At 32.3% G+C, this 12,340-nt stretch overlaps 1 long non-coding RNA gene across 1 annotated transcript in view; it reads left to right on the forward strand.

Annotated features, from left to right (window-relative positions):
* LOC123571703 (uncharacterized) overlaps nt 1-12,340 on the forward strand; it is a 50,996-nt gene that overhangs the window by 13,164 nt on the left and 25,492 nt on the right. The gene's annotated exons all lie outside the window — the stretch shown is intronic.

The raw sequence follows: 12,340 nt of genomic DNA on the forward strand, positions 1-12,340 counted from the left end.
AATATTCAGTTAGTATTGAAGATGAGTGTCACAGCACCCTCCTTCCTCCTTGCTTGGATATGCTTTATGTTTAAGAAGGCTTCAGTAGCCTAGGATTAATTTAATAAATATTTATTCAATTGTGACAGAATTCAAAGTTCTCAGCCTGATCCAGTGAATATGTGAAAAACAAAAACCAACCAATAAACAATTAAAAAACTAGATTTCTAACATAAGTGAGCTCAAATCTTGGTACTTATTTACTTCTTCAAAATAGTTTTGGAAAAGGAGTAAAAATTGAATTAGAAAGGAACTTGAGCAAGGTTCTAAAGCTCTCAAGGGGTTAGAACAGGCTAGCTTGGAAAAGTAAGAAGCAAATGGGTGTGACTATCTAAATAATAAATAAGAAAGGGAAGAAAGAATATGAGATGACAGAAGAAGAGGAAAATGTAATGGCTTGGAGGAAGAGAGACTGTGGTTCTCAAACATTGTGCATTTGAAAAATTAAAAACAGTTTGATATGACTGGAACATAAAAATGTATGTAGAAGAAGAAGTAGCTATCTGTAGTTTAGAAAATGGGTCAGATTTAGTGAGGTCACAATATATGACATCGATTAAGAGCCTGATCCAAAAATTCCTTTGAAAATTTGAGAGGTTATGGAGGGCTGAACTTGGGCAGTAGTTATGGAGACATGAAGAAATGAAAAGATGAGAGAGACAGGACTTGGTACCTATATTAATATAGGAAAGGGGGACTGGGAGTGGAGTGGAGGTGGAGAAAAATAATGACAGGATTCGAGTAGAGCTCATGAGAAATGTAATTTTCCAACTGATAAAAGCCTAGAATTATTGTTAAATGACTACTATCTATTGTAATGTGCTTGCTATTTTTAAATATGAAATTCAGAGTCAGGGGATCAGAGCATATTCTCACTTAACAAATGCTTAAACCACATGTATACATACATATGTTTGACTGTTATTACATTCGAAGTGGTAAATTCTTAACAAGAATGATGCTTATCTTATTTCAAAGGAACATCCATGGGTAGTTTCTATAAATTTCAGTTTTGGTCATTTCTTCATTATTTTTATTTTCTTTTTCATGTGTTTTTCTCTATGATTTTATTCTTCACCATCGTATTTTAACATATTGTTACTCGATATCTTAGGTTATGAGAAAAGTAGTACTAAATGTACCTCTTAATTGGCACCTTTTCTAAAATATTGACTTCAATTAACAAAGCTTCAAGCCATGCCTTCCCTGTGCATAATCAAAGAAGCTTAAAATATTAGCTAATTACAGCACCGGTAAAATTATCAATACTCAGAATTTGTAGCACAACTGTTCTCTAGCTATGATAGAAAAAAAATTTTCACCAAAAATCAGTTTACACAATTAGCTAGTTGCTTTATTGATTCCTTCTTCTCTATGGTTATTGAATAAGTTGCTGAATGAAACATACTTTTAAAATAAAAAGTCACTATTTTCCTTAGAAAAAAGTTATTATGGAATCCTGGAAATTAATAAAATGAGCTAAGGATAACTTTCATGCTAATTGTAATATATTTTTAAACTGACAGCATTATTTAAATAAATTATATGCATATATATGATCTTTATGGTTCCTAGGATTACTATTAAATTATATCATAGTAGAAACAGTTTTTATTACTATATTCTCTTTTGTTAAGTTAAAAAATTACTTGAAACATAGATTATTACTGTGAATAAATGCTTTTGTTGTTATAACATGAGTTGGGATAACACTGTCTAGAAATAAATTTAAAATATTTTTGCTTCTTAAACTACAAAGTTAGTCAGCTAGGACATGTCCAATTATTCACAAGCAAATAGAATCAAGTGATTAGTTGAAGACTGTTGAGAAATATGCCTAAATCTAAAGAGGAAAATTAAAACTTTGAAAGCATGTACTGAAGAACAAACAAAAAGAATTTTTTTCAGAAGTTAATTTCATTTAGAAAAATATTATAGATCTAAGAAGAAAAACTAGATGTGTTTTTTTAAATCACATAAAATAAGAAATTAACAATGGTGGTTTAGAAATAGTGACTCTCATCTATGAGCAGTACTGAATACTGAAATGGTTATTGCTAACCTATTAAGAGTTTAATGAAATATATATATCCTTTAGCAAAGCGGCCACAATAAATCGAACTTTTAAAAAATGCCAAATAATAATATGATACTTACTTTTTTTATTTTTTTCTTATTTGATCTATAAGGTTTTACATGTTTTTGGTTTACCATAAATGATTTCTTTTAAACTAATATATTTAAACAAATGTTACAACAGTTCTAGTAAGTATATGCTTCAACATTAAGCCTTTTAATCAAAAAATTCAAGTTTTGCAATGAGATCTAGACTTCTTACAAACTAATTTGTACCAGTTATTTTAATTCTTCTGACATCATTTGCGCCCTTTCTCATCCTTTCTCACCCCTTTCAGTTGTGACCAACATCAGTACTTCTGACATATAACTACTTAACATTTATCATTTACCACATTTTTCTTTTTGTGGAATCAAGAGAAAAAAAGAGGTTTCGTAATTGGGAATGCACCATTCTAATACCAGATGGTATATGACTGGCATCCCATCTGGTACAAGTCTGGACTTTCTGAAGGGAGTATCACAGAGTTTAAATGAACCAAAGCAAAGTTGTCACCTTAGTTTGCTTACTGTGCAGTTGGCTTTAAATATCTTAATTTCTAACAACACGCAGTCTGCTATAAAATAGAATCTCATGTTAAAAATGATGCATTTATTGAATGTTTACTATGTGCAAGCAATTTATATGTATTATTCTTACTAATCCTTCTATCCAACTTATGTGGCATATTATCATGGACATTTTATATACAAAGAAGATGAGGTTTAGAAAGAGTAAGAATGTTCTTAAGGTGGTGTTTGAAACCTTGTTTCTCTGATATGGAATCTTATGTGCTTAACAACCTTACTTTATACTTACTGTCATAAAGATTATATCACCAGCCAGGCACAATGGCTTACTTTTGTAATCCCAGCAATTTGGCAGGCTGAGACAGGTAGATTCCTTGAGCTCAGGAGTTTGATAGCAACCTGGACAACATGGCAAAACCCATCCTCACCAAAAATACAGAAATAGTTGAACGTGGTAGTGTGTGCCTGTAGTCCTGGCTATTTGTGAAGTTGAGGTAGAAGCATCGCTTGATCCTGGGAGGTCAGGAGGTCAAGGTTGCAGCAAGTCATGCTCGCAACACTGCACTCCAGCCTGGGGTTCAGAGTGAGCAGAATGAGCAAAAGAAAAAAAAAAGAAAAAAGCAATTTTCTATATTTCTCTAAAATATCATGATGTGCAAGGGTTAACATTGCACTGGAATATATAGATTTCCTAGAATAAATGTTAAAATAAAAGTTTGAATTTTATAACCATGACCAGCAGAAAGATGTTAAGACTTTAGAAAAATTAATATTAAAATCAATCAAAAAGTTAAAATTGTATATTTAGGATGGTTACTTTTTATATATTTATATCTCTCTAATCTGTTATATATATTTATATATCTTTATATAATTTATATATGCATATGGCTATACATAAGGTTAAAGATAAATATTACCATGAAATAATGTCACTGTTTTAAGTCTGTAGACAAATTCTAAATGTTTGACATTATAGAGCAAGAACAAAAATTGCTTATTACTTGCATATGCTAGAGTATGTCTAAATTCATTATACAGCCTACTTTCTGTATTAAATAAGATGTCCAATTATTGAATTGTTTTTGCATCACTGAAATGTCTTTTTTTCTTCTTTTCATGTTAACATAGAATATTCTTAAATCCTGGGAATTAACAAAGTTGATATGGGTTGGCTCTGTGTTCCCACCCAAATCTCATGTTAAATTGAAATCCCCACGTGGCAGAAGAGGGACCTGGTGGGAGGTGATTGGATTACAGGTTTTCCGCATGCTATGCTCTTGATAGTGAGTGACTTTTTATGAGATCTGATGGCTTTAAAATGCGGCACTTCCCCCCCCCCCCCCTCATTGCCATGAGAATACATGCCTTGCTTGCCCTTTGCCTTCCTCCATCGTTATAAGTTTCGTGAGGCCTCCCCATCCATGCAGAACTGTGAGTCAATTAAACATCTTTTCTTCATAAATTACCCAGTTGTTGCTAGTTCTTTATAGAAGGGTGAGAACAGACTAATAGTCCTGGTGTATTATTATTAATATTAAATGTGCAATTATACTCTTTGTTTGTCTGCTTTCTATTTACAATGTATTTACGACAGGTGTCTCTATTTCCACAAATGAGATAACAAAATTTTCTGTCTTTTTTGATGTCAAATCACACTAGCTTTAAAATTTGAGTGGGCCAATGTTGTCTACTGTCTAAAATATTTTGAATATAAAAGTAGTTATAGGTTTACCTAATGATTGACCAAATTAACTGTGCAAACCCTAAGTCTTGACACCTTTTCTGTGGGATATACAAATGTGTTGAAATTTATTGTCAATGCTCCAATTTATTATGTTTGCTGACATATTATTCTCTTTTTTGTGGATCAGCTTTCATAACGTTTTTCAGAAAATTATCAATGCCAACAGTTTTAAAACGTTTTTCACGTCTAAAATCAAGATGACCTTTAAAATAAAAATGTTTGTAGTATTATTATTAATATATAGCCAAACTATTTTCAATGATTTTTTTCACAATAATTATATGTTTATTTAATGTTTGGATAACAAATACATATCCATGGGAGAAAAAAATGTATAAAAGATGTAGAGTTAAAAATTTACTTTCTACTTTTACTCTACATATCTGGCTCCCCTGCCACGGCCACCACTAGAATATGTGGAGCCACAGCGACATATTTTTTTATTAAATGTATTTTTAAATATTTCAAAATTTATAGGTTTACATCAGGTAATAGTGATTTATCTTTGAAGATTTAAAATAATTATTAAAAATGTTTAATTATTATCTAATTTAGTGATGCCTATTGTCAAATGGTCAATATTGGCTAATTTACTATCTTACACTTAGAGAAAATGTAGCACTGTTATTACATACAATACATGGCTCTTTAAAGTCTTTTTCCATTAAAGTAATGCAGAACATCTTGCATCTGCAGTTTCCTCGTATCATTTATTCAATGCTGTTACATCATTACTTAGGCCTCTGCATTATCCCTCATGCCACCTGTGAATACTGGTTGCCATTTACTCTATGACAGGCTGTTACTGTGCTCCCTTCATGATGATCACAAACACGAGTCTTATTCAGAATATTAAGAAAAATATGAAGAACCCATAATTTATTTTCTAATAATGATAAATTAACTATTCAGGATTTTGTAGCACAAATATAAAACAAGTTTTTTTTTTTTAAACAAGTCTTCTATTTAACATATTAAGAAGCTGTATGTGATGACTTGTAATTGACTGCACCCCTCTTTCTACAGCACACCAGTGGTAGAACAGGCAAGAAGTAAGTGAATGGGTCAAATAGAGTGGTCCTCTTTGCTCGCAAAGATTGTCCATCACTTTCTCTGGCACAGCTGAGGAACAACTCAGTAGAGTAAGATATCACAACATCAACTGAAGACAGATAAGGACATGAACCAGATAATCCTGTTGGCTTGCAGAGTAATCATCATTAAAGCCCTCAGAGCTTTCAATCACAGGCAGCAAACTCATCACGCCATGCACAATAAGACATATGCCTCGTGACACCATGACTAAATAAAGCGAGTGCCTAGTTGTGGCCAATCAGATAATTTCTCTACTTTGCTTCTGTGTTTGGCCTATACAGGCTTGCTGCTCATACTGCTCTGCCAAGCTCTCTGAACCTCTTCTTGTTCTGAATGCCACCCAATTCATGAATGGTTCTTTGCTCAAATAAACTCTGTTAAGTTTAATCTATCTAAAGTTTTTCTTTTAACATACTTAATCATATATATTTGATATTCTTTCCATATAATTATGGAGGAAGAAAGAGAAAGAGAAGTCTCATCCTTCTAATTAGTTGAACAGTTACTAAATATTAAAGTTCTATAATTTATGTAATACTTTATTATTTAATAATATATTTATATTAACATTAAATTCAATCATTTGTCATTACAAGCATTGACATACTTAATGTTCTTTCACACAGAATAGTTTGTGAAAGCTTACAAAGCGTACATTTACAAATACCCTGAATATTCCTCACGTTTTTACTTTAGTTTATAAATTATATTCTGCATCTTTCTATCCGAGAACTCCTTGAATTTACTTTTCTCTACATTGTAGAACCATATCCTGTCTATGTTTTTAAGTAGTTTGTTGTTATTTTTATAATATCGCAGTCCTTTAACTTTGGTAAATTTTACAAATACCCTGAATATTCCTCATGTTTTTACTTTAGTTTCAGCTTTATTTATAAAATATAATTTTGCCTCAGAGAAAATATTAGGTTTTGTGCTTCAATTTATGGTTTCTGGGCAGAAAAGAGTCTTCCTATCTAGAAACAATATACTATTCATACAGAACATAACTACATGTAAATTTATATAAGCACATAGCTTCATGTTTTCTTTTGTACTTTTTTGACTTCCAATTTTTACATTTTAAATACTTAATTTAATGGGAATATTAGTATAAAGCAGAAATATTTTTCCTGTTGTTATGTAATGTCATACTTATTGTAAGTCTTAGGCACTTAGAATTTTTAAATTTTCCTCTTCATTCATTAGACACACTTCCTAAATTTTATATCCCAATATAGTATCAGTTCCTCATTAATACATTTTTGAGATAATTATATAAGATATAATTATATAAGATAGTCTACAAATGACCTTCAAATTAGAAATAAAATCAGCTTTAAAAAATAATAAAACATACACACTCCAATTCTAATTAAACAAAATTGATATTTAAAATACAGCAGCTAAAAATAAATGAATATGTGATAGGTTCACATGGTCTTAAAAGTCTCAGTTTTAAGATGAAATTTAATTGTAGACTAGGAAAGATAGTAAGATAATGCTTGCTTTTGAAAACTAAAGATTCGAAGTTGGTGGCAGTAAAGTGCACAATTGGTTTCAAGTCAGAAGTTTTATTCCTACTAACTATGTGACCTGTGTTTTAACCTCTGAAGTTCACTTTGCTCATCCATAAAATAGAGATTAATTTTTTTTAAATCATCCTACTTCAGAAGGTTACTATTAAGTACCCAAACCTTTTCAGCAGTTTTGTCCATCATGGCCTATTTTAAAAGATGTTATGTTAATCTGAGACAGCGCAAAATAAACAGGGAGAAATATCTGAGACGAATGTGTGAAGCAGAGGTCGAAAATGGGCATCTAAAAAGCATATTATCTTTCAAAAGTATGCATGTAATGTCATGATCTTGAACATATGGCAAACTCCCCTTTCTTTAAACAGTTTTCACTTTCCTCTAGCCACCTCTCTTCTGTCCATCAAAGTCTATCCTCCTGAGTACATACTTCAATGTCATTTTTTCCCTATGTTACACTTCTCAGTGATAGGCTGGTGAACTATCATGTACCAAAGCTCATGAATTTCCCTATAGAACTGTAACTAAAGAACAAAACCTGATACTCCCTTTTAACCATTTACTATCTTGAATATTTACTATGAATCAGAAATGCTTTTCAGGTTCTGCCAGGCAGACACTAGTATGCACTAGGGAAGTAATATATGGCTGAGGTAGATAAGTGATAGGTGTATTTCCTGCACTCATTTGACTTCTAGTAAGTATCACAAAATATAGCTAGCTACTAAGCAGTATAAGAGTAGTTGTAGTAAATGAAGGGTGTTTCAGTAGCTTATGTAAAGTCCTAGAAGATTAGAGAAACACTGGGCATGAAACCATATATACGTTTTTTTTTTTTTTTCTAATCTTTTTTTCTAATATTTTTATTTTGTAGAGATGGAGTCTTGCTGTGTTGCCCAGGCTGGCCTTGAACTCCTGGACTCCAATGATCCTCCCACTTTGGCCACCCAAACTACTGGGATTACAGGCATGAGCACACCAGGCTCAACCTACTGTATATATTTTTAGTGAATAACTACTCAGAATTACCCCCCCAAACAAAGAACAGAAGTGGTGGTGAAAATAGGGGAAAATGAGTGTACCAAGCATAGAAAGCAATATAAGTACGGACCCGAAAATAATTAGAATGTCTTAAAATCAAACTAAATAAAATTGTCTTTAAAAATAATGACTTTAATTTTAGAAGCATAATTTCAGTTTATTTGGAAATGTCTGTGTATACAGTAGGCATGGCAGATAGGAAGACAATTTTTGAGGTTTTTTTGGTATAGCCAAGATGATATTTTGAACTTGGCTTGTGACAGTAAAATGAAGAGAAAGCAGCAGCCTTTTAAGTGTTCACAAAGTTAGACTATAGGAATTAGTTTTTTAAAAATTTTATTTATTTATTTGTTTTGACTGTGACAAAAAAAATGCAATGAAATATCTTCAGGTTTCTGGTTTGAGATATGGAATATACAAGTGGAGGACAATTTTAGAGAGGTTCTGGTGGGTAGAGTTTGGGATATTCAAAAAACACTTGAGTAAAAAAAAAAACAGTTGAGTAAAGCTTCTCAGTGTAGCAATTTGAATCAATAGCATGTAGATGGTAGGCATTAGAATGCAGGACATGGTTCAGATAGAAGTTATATGATAGAAAGCAAAAAGGAAAAACAAATCAAAACAAAACACTGAGTAATACTTCCATTTTACAAAAAGGCAGAGAAATAGGCCACCAGTAGAGAATGAAAAATAGAGACTAAAATGTTGGACAATAGTATTATAAATATCAATGGCAAAAATGTGTCTCAAACAAATAAAGGTTAACTTGCCCAACTACTGTTAAGACATGAAGAACAGTGATGAATACAAATATATTTTGGATTAAACATTACTAAAGATCAGCTTCTGTGGTACAAATAAGGATAGCAGGCAGAATAAAATCAAGGTAAGTAATACAGGAGGGAAAGTCAAGAAACCTCATAATAAGAAGCCCTTGAGAAGTCAGACTATATTTGGAAGGTGTGAAAATAAGTAATTCAAAATCTAAGTTGTTGAAACTATAAAATATTTTGAGTTTCAAGGGAATGTGATTATGAGAACTGAGTCACGTGACAGCAGCTCTAATCTAGGTAGCTAAAAGCTTTGTTTCTCTGACTAGATTCACCTTCTTCCTTACTTACATTGTTTTGTAAAATGTTGTAAATAACTAAAGAGCACCAGTGGAGACCCCTTTTCTCTTCGTGTTAATCTTCATTATAGATTAACTTTCCTCTTAACATTCTCATATTGTCGAAAATGGAATGCTAAGTACACTCTTTTAAGTTGGAAAGGAAATTAAAACAAACTGTCAACAAAAGAAAATCATCTGTATGAAAAAGAAAACAATCTGTCACTAATTAAATTATTGTAACTCATGAACTCAAATTAAATTATTGTAAACTCATAAATTATTGTAACTCATAAAATTATTGTAACTCATAAACCTTGTATAGAAAAGGTTACAATCCTACTAAGTTGTTTTGTTTTCCGCCTACATAAGCAAGACCTTAACTTTTAACTTCGGAGTACTGACACCATTTCCCTTGAGTTCATATTTATCAGATAGCTATTCACAGTTTTTCAGTTGAATAAACTTTTTAAAACTGGATTCTGATCCTTTCTGTTATTTCAGGTTGACAAAGGATGACAAAGAAAGCCAGAAATGTAGATGGCTATAGTCTGAATAAAACACCTCAATTGATCTTAGTAATCTCAAAAATAAAAGTTCCAACTAAAATATATTTTAAAAATATACCATAGTGCAGAGTATATGTATTTTATAACATGAGTCACAAACACAAATATTTAAGGTTGCTGGTCGATTTACTTTAATATGGGAATTTTTGGTTTTTTAAAGACAAGTTGGAGAGCCTGTAGGACCTAGCAGGGAAGTTGACTTCCTCGTCTGAGTAGTTAAGAAAAGATAAAATGCAAACCTTGGGATTGTATTTTTCTCAGAAGAGATTCCTTACATTAACAGTTATTCAAAATGAAAATCTATTCATGTCGCTACCCTGCTTTAAAACATTCAATAGATTCCTGTTTTCTAAATAACTGTGCATCAAATTAATAGCATTTTTATGTAAAGCACTTTCTGATTTGGGCCTTACTAATCAATTTCCTGTTCTATCTTTTGTACACTGGCGTTGTTAAAATCACATCATACTGAGCCTTGATTTAGTGACTTTGCACCTGCCCCTTACCTGAAGGAAAAAAATTCTCTTCCATGTCCAAATGACAAATCCTGGACATTTTTAGGGCTCAGTTTATATATTACCCCCAAAAAGTCCTCGGTAAGATTACCTTGACCTTGCCTCTTAAAAGTTAAGCAGAAATAATCTATCTTTTATGCCCTGACTCTCACTTTCATATATGTAGTGCATTTGAGGATGTATTACTATTATTTGTGCAATGTCTCCTACCCACCCACCCACGCTTTACTATGAAACTGTAAGCTCCTTTTTTTTAAACAAAGGTATTCATTGGCATACAGGTGTTTAACAAATGACAAAATATATTTTATTGAAGCTTAAAAGTTATTGTGTTTTACCTCTTTTAGGGACAAATTAAACTTAACATAAGAGGCTTACTTGTCTCTATTGAAAATAAGAGAAGAGACTTCTCTCCTCTTATCTTCCAGCATTTACTTTAAGAAAATTATAAGTACTTTCTCCTCTCTTTAAAATATGTACATATTTTTTGTTTGTTTGTTTGAAAACTAGACAGCCCTTTTGTGATTTAAGAATGCCTTTCTTGAAGATTCAGGAACCATTCATTCAGTATGTAAACAAGGGAGATAGGGCCTCTAGGCCTAGTCTCTGTGGAAAGGTCAGAGTTTAACTTCAGTGCACCCCTTCATCCAAGTTGCACAACTACCTCCTCATAAAGATATCAGAAGTTTGTTTTTCCTCTGGATAAAGCCAATCAGCTAGCACAAATGGTCACTTTAATTACCAGGTGAATCTAGAATAAATTATGTGTGACAAACGGTGCTGTCAAGTTCTCCACTTGAGAACCAGTTTTTGTTCACCTTAAGAATATCTATGGGCCAAGAGCGGTGGCTCACGCCTGTAATCCCAGCACTTTGGGGGCCGAGACAGGTGGATTACAAGGTCAGGAGATGGAGACTGTCCTGGCTAACACGGTGAAAACCCGTCTCTACCAAAAATACAAAAAATTAGCTAGACGTGGCGGCGTGCGCCTGTAGTCCCAGTTGCTGGGGAGGCTGAGGCGGGAGAATGGCGTGAACCCAGGAGGCGGAGCTTGCAGTGAGCCGAGATCGTGCCACTGCACTCCAGCCTGGGCGACAGAGGGAGACTCCGTTTCAAACAAACAAACAAACAAATATGTATATATATATATATATGGTGATGTTGTAACTGTCTGGTCATATAAAAGAGTGAAAATTAAGAGAATTTCTTAGGAGATGGCTTGTGATGCACACTATATCCTGCTTGAATGCTTACTCAACAATAAAACTGTTTTCTTTCTCTACTACATTTGTGGAAAGGTGTTTGGGGTTGGGGAAAAATTATTTTTAATAACAGTTTCCCAACACTCTCAAGATGAACGATTCATGCTCATTATAAAAACAAAAGCAAACATAGACACCCATATTAAAAAAAAAAAAAAAAAAAAAAAAAACACTAAAACTCAACTCAGATTTAACTGATACTAGCATATTGATCATATCTGGTCAGTTAAATATACTATAGTTAATATACTCCAGTGAAAATATATTTTAAATATATTTTATGGTAAATATGCTATGGTTAAAATACTCCAATTAAAATATATTTTAAAATTATACCGTAGTGGCAAATAGATATCTTTTACAATATGAATCACAAACACAAATACTTAAGGTTGCCAGTCCATTTACTTTAAAATGGAAATCTGTACTTTTTAAAGATAAGTTGGAGAACAACTTAGGTGAATTTATGTGTGTAAATTGTGGCCCAACACAAACTCTTAAACTTTCTGAAAACATTACAATATTTATGCTTTTTATTTATTTATTTTTAGCTCATTAGTGTTAATAACATCATTAGTGTTATTGTATTTTATGTGTGGCCCAAGACAATCCTTCTTTCAATATGGCAGAGGGAAACCAAAAGATTGGATATCCCTGTATAAAATATAGTTTATATGTATGGTGGTTAATATTGAATGTCAACTTGATTGGATTGAATTCAATCCAACTTGATTGGATTTCAAACTGTTGTTTCTTGATGTGTCTGGGAGGGTGTTGTCAAAGGAG

Source organism: Macaca fascicularis, chromosome 2 (genome assembly GCF_037993035.2).
Source record: "Macaca fascicularis isolate 582-1 chromosome 2, T2T-MFA8v1.1".
NCBI classification, from domain to species: domain Eukaryota; kingdom Metazoa; phylum Chordata; class Mammalia; order Primates; family Cercopithecidae; genus Macaca; species Macaca fascicularis.